The sequence below is a fragment of the Chiloscyllium plagiosum genome, unplaced genomic scaffold (genome assembly GCF_037043375.1).
Source record: "Chiloscyllium plagiosum isolate Xiang-an unplaced genomic scaffold, Cpla_swu_hap1 HiC_scaffold_19, whole genome shotgun sequence".
In the NCBI taxonomy this organism is placed as follows: Eukaryota; Metazoa; Chordata; class Chondrichthyes; order Orectolobiformes; family Hemiscylliidae; genus Chiloscyllium; species Chiloscyllium plagiosum.
Genome location: NW_028270157.1, coordinates 25,194,333 through 25,209,565, shown reverse-complemented (window position 1 = coordinate 25,209,565; position 15,233 = coordinate 25,194,333). Strand labels below are relative to the sequence as shown.

The 15,233-nt window shown below is 38.3% G+C and overlaps 1 long non-coding RNA gene across 1 annotated transcript in view; it reads right to left on the bottom strand.

Moving 5' to 3' along the window:
• Positions 1–15,233, bottom strand: part of LOC122559739 (uncharacterized) — a 77,014-nt gene that overhangs the window by 24,650 nt on the left and 37,131 nt on the right. Inside the window, exon 4 of the long non-coding RNA XR_006314530.2 lies at positions 12,050–12,138. This is a non-coding gene — a long non-coding RNA (uncharacterized LOC122559739). The remainder of the gene's footprint in view (positions 1–12,049; positions 12,139–15,233) is intronic.

Genomic DNA, 15,233 nt, shown 5'->3' with positions numbered 1-15,233 from the left:
TTTGAAAACAAGAGTTAGGAAAGGCAAAATTCGTGAACCGTGGATGACAGGAGAAATTGTGCGACTAGCCAAGAGGAAAGAGGAAGCATACATAAGGTCCAGGTAGCTAAGAACAGAACAGGCCTTGGATGAATATCGGGAGAATAGGACCAATCTTCAACGAGGAATCAAGCCGGCTAAAAGGTGTCAGGAAATAACTTTAGTGAGCAGAATTAAGGAGACTATCAAGGCCTTTTATTCATATATAAGAAGCAAGAGGGTAACTAGAGAAAGGGTTGGACCACTAAAGGGTAAGGAAGGAAGGTTGTATGTCGAACCTGAGAAAATGGGTGAGATTCTTAATGACTACTTTGCATTAGTGTTCACTCAGGACAGGGACATGATCAATGTTGAGATTAGAAACAGAAGCTTGTTTACTTTGGATCACGTTGACATAAGGAAGGAAGATATGTTGGGTAGGCTAAGGATATTAAGGTGGACAAATCCCCAGGACCAGATGGGATCTATCTCAGGTTGCTGAGGGAGGTGAGAGAGGAAATAGCTGGGGCTCTGAAGATATCTTTATAGCATCCTTAATCACTGATGAAGTGTCAGAAGACTGGAGGGTTGCTAATTTTGTCCCCCTGTAAAAGAAGGGTAGTAGGGATATTCCAGGTGACTAAAGACCAGTGAGCCTGATGTTAGTGGTGGGAAAGTTGCTGGGTACTGAGGAATAAAATCTATTTATATTTGGAAAAGAATGGGCTTTTCACTGTTGGTTTTGTGCAGTGGAGATTGTGCCTCACTAACTTAATAGAGTTCTTTGAGGAAGTGACCAAGTTGATAGATGAAGGAAGGGCTGTAGATGTCATGTACATGGATTTTAGTAAGGTGTTTCTTAAGGTTCTCCATGGTAAACTTATGAAGAAAATGAAGTCACATGGTGTGCAGAGTGTTCTCGCTCAGTGGATAAAGAACTGGTTGAGCAACAGGAGACAGAGAGTAGTATTGAAGAGAATTTCTCGAAATGGAGAATGGTGACCAGTGGTGTTCCACAGGGGTCAGTGCTGGGGCCACTGCTGTTTGTGATATACATAAATGATCTGGAAAAGGGCATTGTTGGTCTGATCTGTAAATTTGCAGATGACACGAAGATTGGTGGAGTAGCAGAAAGCATAGGGGACTGTCAGAGAATACAAGAGAATATAGATAGACTGGAGAGTTGGACGGAAAAGTGGCAGATGGAGTTCAATCTAGGCAAATGTGAGGCGATGCATTTTGGGAAGTCTAATTCTAGAGCAAATTATACTGTAAATGGAAGAACCTTGGGAAAAGTTGATGAGCAGATAGATCTGGGAATTCAGGTTCATTGTACCCTGAAGGTAGCTGCATTTGTGAATAGAGTGGTCAAGAAGGAATATGATATGCTTGCCTTCATCTAAAAAGGTATTGAGTATAAGAGCTGGCAGGTCATGTTAAAATTGTACAAGACTTTGGTTTGGCTGAATTTAGAATACTATGTACGGTTCTGGTCGTCACAATACTAAAGGGATGTGAACGCTTTAGAGAGGGTGCAGAGAAGGTTTACGAGGATGTTACCTGGTATGGAAGGTGCTAATTATGAAGTGAGGTTGAGTAGTTTAGGGTTGTTTTCATTGAAAAAAAAATTGACAGGGGAACCTGATTAAGGTCTACAAAATCTTGAAGGTTATAGACAGGGTGGATAGAGATAAGCTTTTTCCACAGGATGAGGGATTCAATAACGAGAGGTCATGCGTTCAAGGTGAGACGTGAATTACTTAAGGGGGATACGCACGGAAAGTACTTCACACAGAGGGTGGGACACCTGGAAGTTGTTGCTAGCAGAAGCAGGCACGATAGATTCATTTAAGGTGCGTCTGGATAGATGCTTGAATAGATGGGGAGCAGAGGAATACAGATGCTTAGGATTTGGGTGATATGTTTAGACAGTGGATTTGGATTGGCTCAGTCTTGGAGGGCTTGTCCCTGGGCTGTAAATTTTCTTTATTCTTTGTTCTCACACTACTCCCAAATATAAATCCCATACTTACCAATGGGTTCAACCTCAAATAAACATTCCTGAGGCATCAGTGTGACATTTCTGTTCACTGCTCCAGGTTTTTTTTAATGACTCCTCAGTGTGAAATTGCTCAATCACTGTCCAAATATGAGAAATGTGGTGTTGATTCACACCTAGTGAGGAGGAGGTTAAGACGCTGCCAACTTACAAAAACAATGTAAGGGAAATTAATTTCATCCCACCAATTTGGAATGTAAACCCAAAAGGTGGGTGAGCAGTATGTTTATTCAATGCATCATCGAGCAATTTCAGGTGTTATTAAGAAAAGCCAGGGGATTACATTTTCACCATCTCATGATCATTACTGCAGGAAGAATAGAGTCACTTCCTAGATCAAGCACTTCTGTCCAATGTATTTATATCCACTGAGCGCTCAAAATGTGTAAGCCATTCCATGTAACGTAACAACATAGACCAACTACGATTTAATAACTGGTTATAAGCTGTACTGCAGGCACTTCAAACTGTTGATGAATTAGGATATTACACATTTTTTTCCTAAAGATTTCTATTTATTAAAAAATTATATGCTGTAGCTTTCATATATGACATAGTAGTCCATTTTGTTTTCAAGTAGAGAGTCACAGAGTCATAGAGATGTACAGCATGGAAAAAGACCCTTTGGTCCAACCAGTCCATGCCAACCAGATATCCCAACCCAATCTAGTCCCACCTGCCAGCAACCGGCCCATATTCCTCCAAACCCTTCCTATTCACATACCCATCGAAATACCTCTTAAATGTTGCAATTGTACCAGCCTCCACCACTTCCTCTGGCAGCTCATTCCATACACGTACCACCCTCTGCATGAAAATGTTGCCCCTTAGGTCTCTTTTATATCTTTCCCCACTCACCCTAAACCTATGCCCTCTGTTCTGGACTCCCCTACTCCAGGGAAAAGACTTTGCCTATTTACCCTATCCATGCCCCTTATAATTTTGTAAATCGCTATAAGGTCACTCCTCAGCCTCCAACGCTCCAGGGAAAACAGCCCCAGCCTGTTCAGCCTCTCCCTGTAGCTCAGATCCTCCAACACTGGCAACATCCTTGTAAATCTTTTCTGAACTCTTTCAAGTTTCACAACATCTTTCCGATAGGAAGGAAACCAGAATTGCATGCAATGTTCCAACAGTGGTCTAACCAGTGTCCTGTACAGCCGCAACATGACCTCCCAACTCCCATACTCGATACTCTGACCATTGGAGGAAAGCATACCAAACGCCTTCTTCACAATCCTATCTACCTGTGATTCCACTTTCAAGGAGCTATAAACCTGCACTCCAAGGTCTCTTTGTTCAGCAACACTCCCTAGGACCTTACCATTAAGTGTATAAGTCCTGCTAAGATTTGCTTTCCAAAAATGCAGCACCTCGCATTTATCTGAATTAAACTCCATCTGCCACTTCTCAGCCCATTGACCCATCTGGTCAAGATCCTGTTGTAATCTGAGGTAACCATCTTCGCTGTCCACTACACCTCCAAGTTTGGTGTCATCTGCAAACTTACTAACTGTACCTCTTATGCTCACATCCAAATCATTTATGTAAATGACAAAAAGTAGAGGACCCAGCACCAGTCCTTATGGCACTCCACTGGTCACAGGCCTCCAGTCTGAAAAACTACCCTCCACCACCACCCTCTGTCTTCTACCTTTGAGCCAGTTCTGTATCCAAATGGCTAGTTCTCCCTGTATTCCATGAGATCTAACCTTGCTAATCAGTCTGCCCTGGGGAACCTTGTTGAACGCTTTAATCTCTATGGTACTTTGAACTCTGTTTACGAAGAGCTGCATATTTCAGTTATAAAATGACCACTTTCTTGCCAGCAAAATATATTAGATATTTTTGCATTTGAGCGGTTTTAATTCTTCTTCATAACAAATTATTTTCTCAGTTAAAACATAGCGGTATCAATATTTCACAAGAGTGGGCAAACAAGTATTTTAATTTAATGATAAAATTTACATGAGTGTACCAAATATTTTAAAATTGATACCTAATAGCTATTTTCTCCTAATATTTGCTAGTTTTCCACAACACCTCCTGGTTGCAGAACCTTCCAAAATGCTCAATAGTACGTTTATTCCATTTGTTGATTGGAGAAGTGTGTTTTTCTTTTCTCCTTCCTTCCTCCCCCCCGCCATGCACCTTCATTTGGCAGCATTTCACTGAACAACATCTGCCACAAATCTCAAGATTTGCTGTGCAGTAAAACTCTATTTATACACGATGGTGAAATTTAAATCTCATGCATTACAGAAGTCTGATTGTGATGCAGGTTTGAAGTCAAATGCAGTGTTTTAGCTGCTCTGTAATTTTATCCACTTCATAGTCAGTATTTGACTTACAAAAAGCAAGTTTCTGTAAAAATAAAGTTTCTGGTTGAAATTGCATGATTACTTTGCAAGCAGTATAGGTATGTACTCATAGGTTAAATGACTAACTGATTGAAATCTGATTAATGGGAGCAACATCACAAGAACGCTGACAAATACACGTTACAACATATGGTTAACATGCATATTGCTTTGAAAGTATAAATATGCCTTGATAAAAGACATGTACAGTTGGCACAGGACACAAGCTGAAGTGTTTCCATGATGATTTTAATGATCAAGTCAATATCACTGTTAGTGAGCAACCAGCGATTTGTATAGTAAGGTATTCTGTACTCTTTCTTAAATTTGTAAAAATTTGATCAGTTACCATAGAGATTAAAGCGTTCATAATTGGTAAAGAATTAACCATTCTGTGCCTAATAAATTGGATTAAAATAATTTTTAAAAACTCAGTCAAATGGTATAAATCAAACTGTTTGAATTTTTGTGAAAATTTAAAAGAAAAACAAGCAAATCAAAGCTAACACTATGTGCTTTATGATTTGACAGATCAATGCTGGACATTAAAATGAATTCACTGACCAGAAACAGACCATTTGGCCAGCAGGTTTAAAAAAAACCTCTCACATTCTGCTTAATCTAACCCTATTAGCATATCTTTCTATTCCAATCCACCTCATACTTATTTAACTACCTTTGAAAGTATCCATTCTGTTCACCTCAACTATCCCATACTGTTAAAAATAACAACACCAGCTTATAGTCCAACAGGTTTTATTTGGAAGCACTTGCTTTTTCAGTGCTGAAAACTAGTACTTCCAAAAAAACTTGAATTAGAATTAGAATTCCTACAGTGTGGAAACAGGCCCATTATCCCAACAAGTCCACACCGACCCTTCGAAGAGTATCCCACTCAGACCCATTACCCTTACCTATTACTCTACATTTCCCCCTGACTAATGCACCTAACCTACATAATCCTGAATACTATGGGCAATTTAGAATGGCCCATTCACCTAACTTACACATCTTTGGATTGTGGGAGGAAACCGGAGCAACACACGCAGACACAGGGAGAATGTGCAAAATTCACACAGTTGCCCAAGGCAGGAATCCAACCTGGATCCCTAGCACTGTGAAGCAGCAGTGCTAACCACTGAGCCACTATGCTGTCCCTGTTATCAAGGACCTCTAAAACCACAACAGAATACAGAAAGCACTCTCTTATGAGGATACCTCACAAATTGGTTTGCACATATAAAGTAGTTTCTAATAAATCCAGCAAGGAGATTTTGGATTAAAACCTTGTTGAACTTTAACCTGGTGTTCTATGATTTTTAACTTTGTCCACCCCAGTCCAACACCGGCTCCTCCATATCATATTGCAGCAGGATGCATACCAGAATCTCTGGGCAAAGAAATTTACCATGAACTCCTTACTGGATTTATTAGAAACTACTTTATATGTACAAACCAATTTGTGAGGAATCCTCAAGAGAAGGTATGTTCTGTACCCTGTTGTGGTTTTAGAGGCCCTTGTTAAATTACCATTCTCCTTTACATGATATCTGTAGCACAGAAACAAGCTATTCTGTGCATTAGATCCATGTCAGTGATTATGCTGCACAGGAACCAAAAAGATGAAGAATAGAGACTCATAGTTAATTCAGTATTTCCAATTATAGGGTTCAGGGGTACATAGATTCAGAAATTGCTTTTGAAACAAAATATTTTCTATGATGGCTCTACAGCTCATAATGAATTTTGAATGTATTTCATATAGCAAAACAAATTGGGAAATGATTTCTCTCTCCCAAATGCCTTACCACAACAGGAGTTCTAGTATCTAGATCTTTCTCTCCACAGATGCCTCCAGAACTGAGTTTCTCCAGAATTTTTGTTTTAGTTTGTATCAGAGTTCCACTATCTGCAGTTCTTTGTTTTATTTTGATGACCAATCTATTACAACAATGAAACCTGGGGCCTTTGCAGGTTGTAGTATTAGGCAGTAATATAGGTAGAGTACATTCAGTTCCTCCACTATGGATGGAAGGCGGACTGACTAATAGGGTCATTAAATATCTGAGTGAGTGTGTGCTGCACTCAAACTCTTTCCACCCAATCACACTATCTGCCAACTCTCAAATCCATCCAAAGAGTTTGATAATACATTTTGGGAAGGGAAAAAAATGAATTTTATTCTTGATTTAAATGATTTTAGAACACAAATGGTTAGCAGCTAAAATTGCATAGACAACTTTCAAATATTTGCTAATAATGCGTGATTGAAGCCCTTGAAAATTATTATATGCAATTATTCAGAAAATAAATATAAATATGACCTTGGATATAATAAAAACAATTTCCAATTCTACTGTTTAATATATTCTTCCCAATTACTTTATTTCATCTATGGATGATGGTCTTTTATCTTTCTCCATTCAAAATGAATGGAGAAGAAATGATTAAAGATAGATAATGGTTTTGTTTGATTTATTATCGGTCTTTCAACGTGGTCAAGTACAAGTGAAATATCAGCTTTTTGGAACAATGTGGGCTTTTATAACAAAATTGGGTCATTTACTCCATATCCTGAGTTTTAATACAATCTAAGCATTAGAGTACTCGACATTTTAGTAGTTGACCTGATCTTGCATAATGTGACTACATAATAACAGTAATTATTGCCATTTTGCACATTAACATTCCCAGTGCTTTTATTCAGAACAACTCATCATAATTGTTAATGTAAATGCAAATATGTAACATAATCTGTATTCTTTGTTGTGTACTCAAGTTTTAAAGAACTCAGATTTAGTTGTGTTCTTCTCAATCTACAGATATCACTGAGAACTTTATGTCATGAATAAGACATAAAATAATGTACAGGTAAGGCTCTGAGCAAATATCCTGTTGTGGTTTATGATAGAAACACTTAGAAACTCCAATACTTAGTATTCAGGGCAATTCTGTTTCAACATATTCACTCAAATCCTTTAAACAATGGATTTAATCCAAAATTTAGAATAAACTGGTTTTATTCTGAAACATTGTATTTGCATCCTTAGTTGAGGGTCCTTTTCAATATATTGCTCATATTCCAGTGTGGAACAAAAAAATTTTTCATTTTATTGTCTGTGCCGAATGACCGTGTAAAATTCAAGTCACGACTTTCTTCTGCACAATATTCATCAGAGACTCGTATAGAATGTGCTTGAGATGAGTCATGACATTTCATTCACTATAGAATAAGTCAAAATCTGAGACATATGTTTCTTTCAATCCTCCCTGATATTTGCTAATAACATCCTTACTGGAACAACAAAGATTTTGGAAATTGGTTTCACACTGTGTTCTACTTTCTGGGCATTGTGATGAAAAATTTTAATTTCATGAATTGTATGTTGTAGGAATATTACTGTTAGCTTGGGAAAGTAAAGTAGGTGTAAAAACCCCTAAGGTAATTACCATTCAAAGACTGGTCCTTGTTTAGTTAATGGATTTGTATTCAAAGTATGAAAAAGCCTTAAACCAAAGAAAGGTTTGAAAGCAATGGATAAAAAAGGAAAGGTCTGCATGTAGCTATACAGTTTTCAAATCAAATGATAGGTTTTAAGTCTCTAACTGGGAAGAATGTCACTATAGGCATAGATAACAGTCTTATCTTTTGAGTTTATGTGTGTGTTTTCTCAGAAGTCACCATGGAAGAGTGTGAGAAGACAGTTATGTCCCCTTCGACAGTGAGAACAGGGTCGTAGAGGCTATTGTGAACCAGGAGCATTCCTGATCTCAGTTCACTAGGCAGGAATTGTAGATGGGGTCTGTTCTCAGAATGAAAATTACAAAGTATGATGATTTAATATGGTCATAGCTGCAAAGAAGAATTTGCTGGTAGAGTCCTCACTGAGGGAGAGAATGCTCTTTGACATCTCCAAATGGGAAATTAAGGAGAGTCAAAAATAATTACTGAGAGCTTTTCCACACTTGCTTGGTCTCAGAAGATGTGAAAGAACCTTTAATATCCAATAAGGTACAAAAAACTCTTCGATGAAACGCCAATGGAGAAGGAACTTTCATTCCCAGTACAACTTATGTTTGGAAGGCGAGTGCCAACACCAATGGATTGTCTAAGGATTTAAAAAGAAAGGGCATTCTTCTTCAAAACCAGAAGAGAATGAAAGAGGTACACGATGAGTTAGCTGATAGTGAACTCCCAAAACTATGCATAGGAGCATATGAAGTTGAACCTTCTCAAAACAGAAAGTATAAATTAGAAATACAAGTACTTAGATACCAACAAAGGGTTTCAAAACATGTTACCAACCAAAATCATAAAAAGTCATTAATGCTCATGGTGCACTACAGAGGAGCAGTAGCCAGCACTAACTGATGTACAGCTCACCAATCGTGTGCAAGGAGAGCGAGGAAGAACACTCCAACCACAGAAATTGTGTGATGATGTTGACTGATAGCAAGAGGCAGCAACACAACCAAGTTGTCAAACTAATGCAACTAACAATGCATATGTCTCTAGACAGATATAAAATCACCAGGTAGTTGTGTGTCAAATCTCCGAAGCAATACAATGAAATTTGAAGTGTTAATTTTGTAAAGTTTGTTTCACCTGTTTGTTTAATTATTGAATGGATAACACATACCTTTGTGAAATCTGGATATGCAATCGTATCTGGATGATTTTATATCTTTGGAAAAAGGGATTGTTGATATGTCTCATGGTGAGTATGTCAGTATACTTATGATATCCTCACTGAATCATGGCATGTGAATGGAAGATATAAAGGCCACATACTCCATCTTATTTTGGGGCCACTTGAGGCATGTTATTCAAGTGGAACCATGAGGCTCTGATATATTCTATCTTTTGTGTATAATAGATAACAGTAATGTCTGTTGAATTCTTGAATACCACAATATCCATTCCCAGTTTCTTATGGTAAAACACCCTACTAGAGGCCATTTCCCCCAATACCCACTCTTCCTTCAAGGAAATGTCTCCTTCCAGGTCACAGCCCATCCCTGATATGCTTACATTTCAATGTGAGAATCTAGGAACTGGGAAGCATTGTGTCCCTGAACATGTCATGGAATGTGATTGGCAAACAAGAATTTTAGTTTCCACTTTAGTCCCTTGTTCCCATGATACTTGTTTAGCTTGCATAACAATGAGGCAATTAAGTGTGCACAATGTAATGCTCATGATTACTTAAGTCCATCATTTGTATTCTGCATTCTTGGACAATAAGTGACCTGTTGATGGAATGCAAATTGAAGGCAGATGGGTGGCATTATTTAGTCAATGGCAGTATGATTTAATGAAATTGTCCCTAGTAGGGCCTCAAAATTAAAAATGCTTCCTCTTTCCCCAAAGAAAAGAATTGTAACTTACCATGGCCAACCTCCTGTACAGTAATCAGCTGAGGCTCTTGACTAACTGTGGCAGCACACCCATTAGCCCAGTAAGGATTAGTCTCCTTTTACTTTTATACCCCTATTTCCATGAAATGTGAATCCTTTTTTAAGTTGGTTGGATCATGTATATATGTGTGTGTGTATACGTACACACATTGTACTGCTACAGTTATTTTAATTAACTGGTTCAGACATGCTATGAGACATTTTGAACCTGGACCTTCTCACCCAGAGATAAGGATACTACCACTGTCCCACAAAACTCTCTATTTGCTATATACAGTATTATATCTCCTGTCAGGCTAATAAATGAGCTTCAACTTCACATCTGCTTTAATTTTCCAGTTTATGGCTCTGTAGAAACCACATGAAATTCAAAGATTTGATAACCTTTGCCAAATGTTTTCATTATTTTTATCATCAAATCAGTGTGTATTTCTCTCCAAAGACATACTATATTTGTCAGCTTTGCCTAGAATGACATAAATCTCCTAAATCTTTTCACTGCATTTCAAAGAATACCTGCAAGTAAGTGGAGGTAGTCAGATTTCAAGTTTAGATTAAATATTCTCATTTTTGTGCTATCAGCAAATCATTTTATGGAAGTCCTGACATGTCCTATTAGATTAATCAACACGGAGTTAATATATTACTACATCCTCCATTTAGTAAGTCCTCATGTTCACAGTGCTTGATGATGATCCTAGCACCAACAGAAGCCTTACTTCTGCTTATAATGACTGTAGTACTACTCAGCTCCAGTAGCTTCCCTCTTCCAGTTTGCTACCAACAGCAGCATTATGGAAGAATGAAGTATTACGTGTTCATGGACATTGTTTGGAACTACTGTAATATGGCTGATTACAGTGAGGTCCTCATGGCACATGACTACAACCAGCCAGGAAACGCATTAGTACAATTTCCCCCCAACCACTTAGGCACAGTCTGCTACCTATTTGTGACAAGAACACTTAAAACTGGTTCTAAAACTTCCCCTCATGAATTAGTATTATTGTTTCAGCCAAAACAAAATAATAATTTGACATCTAAATCAAATCATTGAACTGTTAGATTTATTATGACTAGTCATATGAATTGTATGAATGGATTTATGCTTGGACACAACTGCCTCTCCAAACGTTAACGCTTTGGGTCAATAGTGATCAGGACACTTGTGCCTCTATTCCAACCTTACAGTTGTCCACTCCCTTGTTAGTCCATTCACCACAGTCATGATGCCATGAGTTGTGTAATTGTAACTCAGGATAGGATTTTCACCCTAAAATGTACACCTGTGTACGTTGTGGTTGTCCTCTTCATGGAGGTGCCAGTGGAAGCTCTGTCCGAGGCTGTTGCATCAACACCAAAGTAAGGGCAATTAAGTTGGTGATCCCTGCTGCACACCTGATCCCTTAGTCTGAAGGGCTAAGGAGATTGATAAATGAGGAACACCTTCATCATTGATGGTGATTGCTTCAGATCTTTGATGATGCTCTGGATTGTTACTGGGGTCCACAAGGAGTGGATTGGATGGGCCATAAGACCATGAGACACAGGAACAAAATTAGACCATTTGGCCCATTGAGTCTGCTCTGCTATTTGGTCATAGCTGATATGTTTCTCAACCCATTCTTCTGCCTTCTCCCCATAATCCTTATTCATCAAGAACCCATCAATTCTGTCTTAAATACACTCAATGAGGTGGCCTCCACAGCCTTCTACAGAATGAGTTCCAGAAATTCACCACCCTCTGGCTGAAGAAATTCCTCCTCATCTCAGTTCTGAATGGTCATCCCTCCATTCTGAACCCGTGCCCTCAAGTCCTAGTTTCTCCTACTAGTGGAAACATCTTCTCCATGTCCATCCTATCCAAGAATCTCAGGCTTCTGTATCTTTATGCTGTTAGCATTACTGACCATCCTATGCCTGAGAGCATTTCAGTGCACTGTTTCTGTATCTCCTCAGGACTCCCTACAAGGCTGGCTACTCTCTCAGAGATTGTACTCATGTTTTCCAAACCCTAGGCCATGGTAGTGCACACGAATTAAATGAATTTCTCCATTCTCAGTTCACGACTCTACACTGCATCAGGGAGATCTGACAACTTGGTAAACACTTCACACACTTGGTCACAGTATCACTGCTTGGCCTGTGACTCATTTCTGTGTTATTTGTCAATAGAAAGATACGGATGTCATACCTCTTTCCTTGATTGGGTCTAAGGGCCAATTTGATTTACAGATGCTGAAGAACATCCACTCATAGGTTTTAACATTAAGATGATGTCACCTTAAGAAGATAAGTAAAAGAAATAAAGATAGTATTAAATTTAACTAGAAAGCACATATTTATGCAAAGATGAACTGTTGGTCAGAAGATAGGTCAGAATATTTTTAAAATATGATTAAAAGATTAATAAGGAGGGAAAAATTAGAGTATGAGCAAAAGGTATCTAAAAATATAAAGCCACACAATAAGAGACTCTAAACAATTTACAAAAGAAACAATTTAAGAGTGAATGCTTGTGCTATAGAAAATGAATCTGGGTAACTAATAACTGAAAAAAAAGGTGATGACAAATTAATTGAACTGGAACACAAGAAAATTTCAATCACCAGGAAGTACTATTTAGTAAGTTATCAGGTCAACAAGTCGCTGGGTCCTCATGGTTTTCATCTGAGGGTCTTAAAAAGAAGTGGCTAGTGTAATAGTTGATGCATTAGTGTACTTTTTCTCAAAATTTCACTAGATTCATGGAAAGTACTTAATTTAACTTCTTTAATCAAAAATGGAGGGAAACAGAAAGCAGGACACAATACACCAGCGAGTTTCACATCTATAATAGGGAAAACATAAGAAACTGTTTATAAAGACATCATAACAGGATGCTGAGATAAATTCAGATAAGTAAGTATACACACATAGGTTTTCTGAAAAGGAAATCACGTTTAAACAATTTATTGGAATACTTTGAAGAAGTATCGTGCTGTGGATAAACAAAACCAGTACATGTTCTGTACTTAGATTGTCACAAGTTATTTAATAAGGTGTCACATCAAAGGTTGTTGTGGAAAATAGAACCTCATGATACAGCATATAACATACTGACATGGATAGGAGATTGACTAGTGAACAGGAAATGCAAAGTGGGCATAAATGGGGTCATTTTCTGCATGTCTAAACGTAATCAGCGATGTGTCACTGGGATTGGTGAAGGCTTCAAATTTTCAATTTATGTAAATGATTTGGATGAAGGCACCAAAGGCATGGTTGCCAAATTTGCTGCTCACACAAAGGTAGGCAGGAAGGAAAGTTGTGAAGAGCACATGAGGAGATTACCAAAGGATAGATTAAGTGAGTTGTCAAAAAATAGTAAATTGAATATAATGCGGGATTATGTGAAATTGTCCATTTTGATTAAAGAACATGATCCAACGGTTGAGAAGCTGCAGAGCTCTGAAATGCCAGAGGATCCAGATGCCCTATTTTGTGCATGGCAAAAGGTTACTATGCAGGTACAGCAAGTAATTGCAAGAGCAAATAGAATGTTATTATTTATTTTGAATAGAATTAAATACAAAAGTAAGGGCTATGTTTCAGTGATATAGGGCATTGGTGAAACCACATCTAGGGTATTCTAAAAGTATTGGTCTCCTTCTTTAAGGAAACAAGTAAGTAGGTTGGGAATCATTCAGAGATGGTTTGCTAGACTAATATGTGCAGGTTAGGTGAATTGGCCGTGCTAAATTTCCCATAGTATTAGGTGCACTAGTCAGGGGTAAATAAAGGGTAGGGGAATGGATCTGGGTGGGTTACTTTTCGGAGGGTCGGTGTGGAATTACTGGGCCAAATAGCCTGTTTCCACACTGTAAGGAATCTAATCTAATTTAATCTAATATCTGAACTAGGCAGGTTGTCTCAAGAAGAAAGACTGGACATTGTACATATTCTGTTGAAGCATGTGTTTCGTCAATAAGAAATCGCTGTAACACGGTTGACAAATTAAGGACACTGTTTCTCTAGCACAAACCTTTAAAACGCGTGTTGGCTCTAGCACAATTACAGCACCAACACTTTAAGTGCTGCTTCAAAAGCACAACTTTTCTATAATGCAGGATTGCACAATAATGCAAGCATCACATCATAGAAGAACTGACAGTATCTATTGCAGTTTAGAAGAGTAGGAGGAGACTTGATTGAAACATTTAAGACCAGAGCGGACTTCTCTGGTGGATGTGCAAGGAATGTTTCTTCTCATTGGAGAATCTAACATTAGAGGTCACTTTTTAAAAATAATAACCCATCTGATATGGTGATAACGATATATTATTTTCTCTTAGAGGAATAAGAGTCATTGGAACTCCCTTCCTCAAAAGGTAGTGGAGGCAAAATATTTTTATTTCAGAGGTGATTAATCCTTGATAAGCAAAAAGGTGAAGGGTAGCAGGGACATACAGAAATGTGAAGTTCATGTAAATCTGATTAGCCATGGTCTTACTAAATAGCAGAACAGGCCCCAAATGTTCAAGTGGCCAACTCTTGCTCTGAATTTGTGTTTTTGTGTTTATTACATAATAACAATTATGGGAAGATGGGGAGATACTAAACGAGTATTTTGCATCGGTGTTTACTGCGGAGAAGGACATGGAAGATATAGAATGTGGGGAAATAAATGGTGACATCTTGAAAAATGTGCATATTACAGAAGAGGAAGTAATGGATCTCTTGAAACGCATAAAAGTAGATAAATCTCCAGGACCTGCTCAGGCATACCCAAGAACTCTGTGGGAAGCTAGTGAAGTGATTTCTGGACCCTTTACTGAGATATTCATATCATCAATAGTCACAGATGAGGTGCTGGAAGACTGGAAGTTGGCTAACATGATGCCACTATTTGAGAAAGATGGTAAGGAAAAGCCAGGGAACTATAGACCGGTGAGCCTGACATTGGTTGTGGGCAAGTTGTTAGAGGGAATCCTGAGGGGCAGGATTTACATGTGTTTGGAAAGGCAAAGACTGATTAGGGATAGTCAGTATGGCTTTGTGCATGGGAAATCATATCTTATTAACTTGATTGAGATTTTAGGAGAAGTAATAAGGATTGATGAGGGCAGAATGATGGACGTGATGTATATGGACATCAGTGAGGTATTTGACAAGGTTCCCTACAGAAGACTGGTTAGCAAGGTTAGATCTCATGGAATACAGGGAAAACTAGCCATTTGGGTACAAAACTGGCTCAAAGGTAAATGACAGAGGGTGGAGGTGGAGGGTTGCTTTTCAGATTGAAGGCCTGTGACCAGTGGAGTGCCACAAGGATCAGTGCGGGTTCCACTACTTTTCGTCATTTGTGTAAATGATTTGGATGTGAACATAGGAAGTTC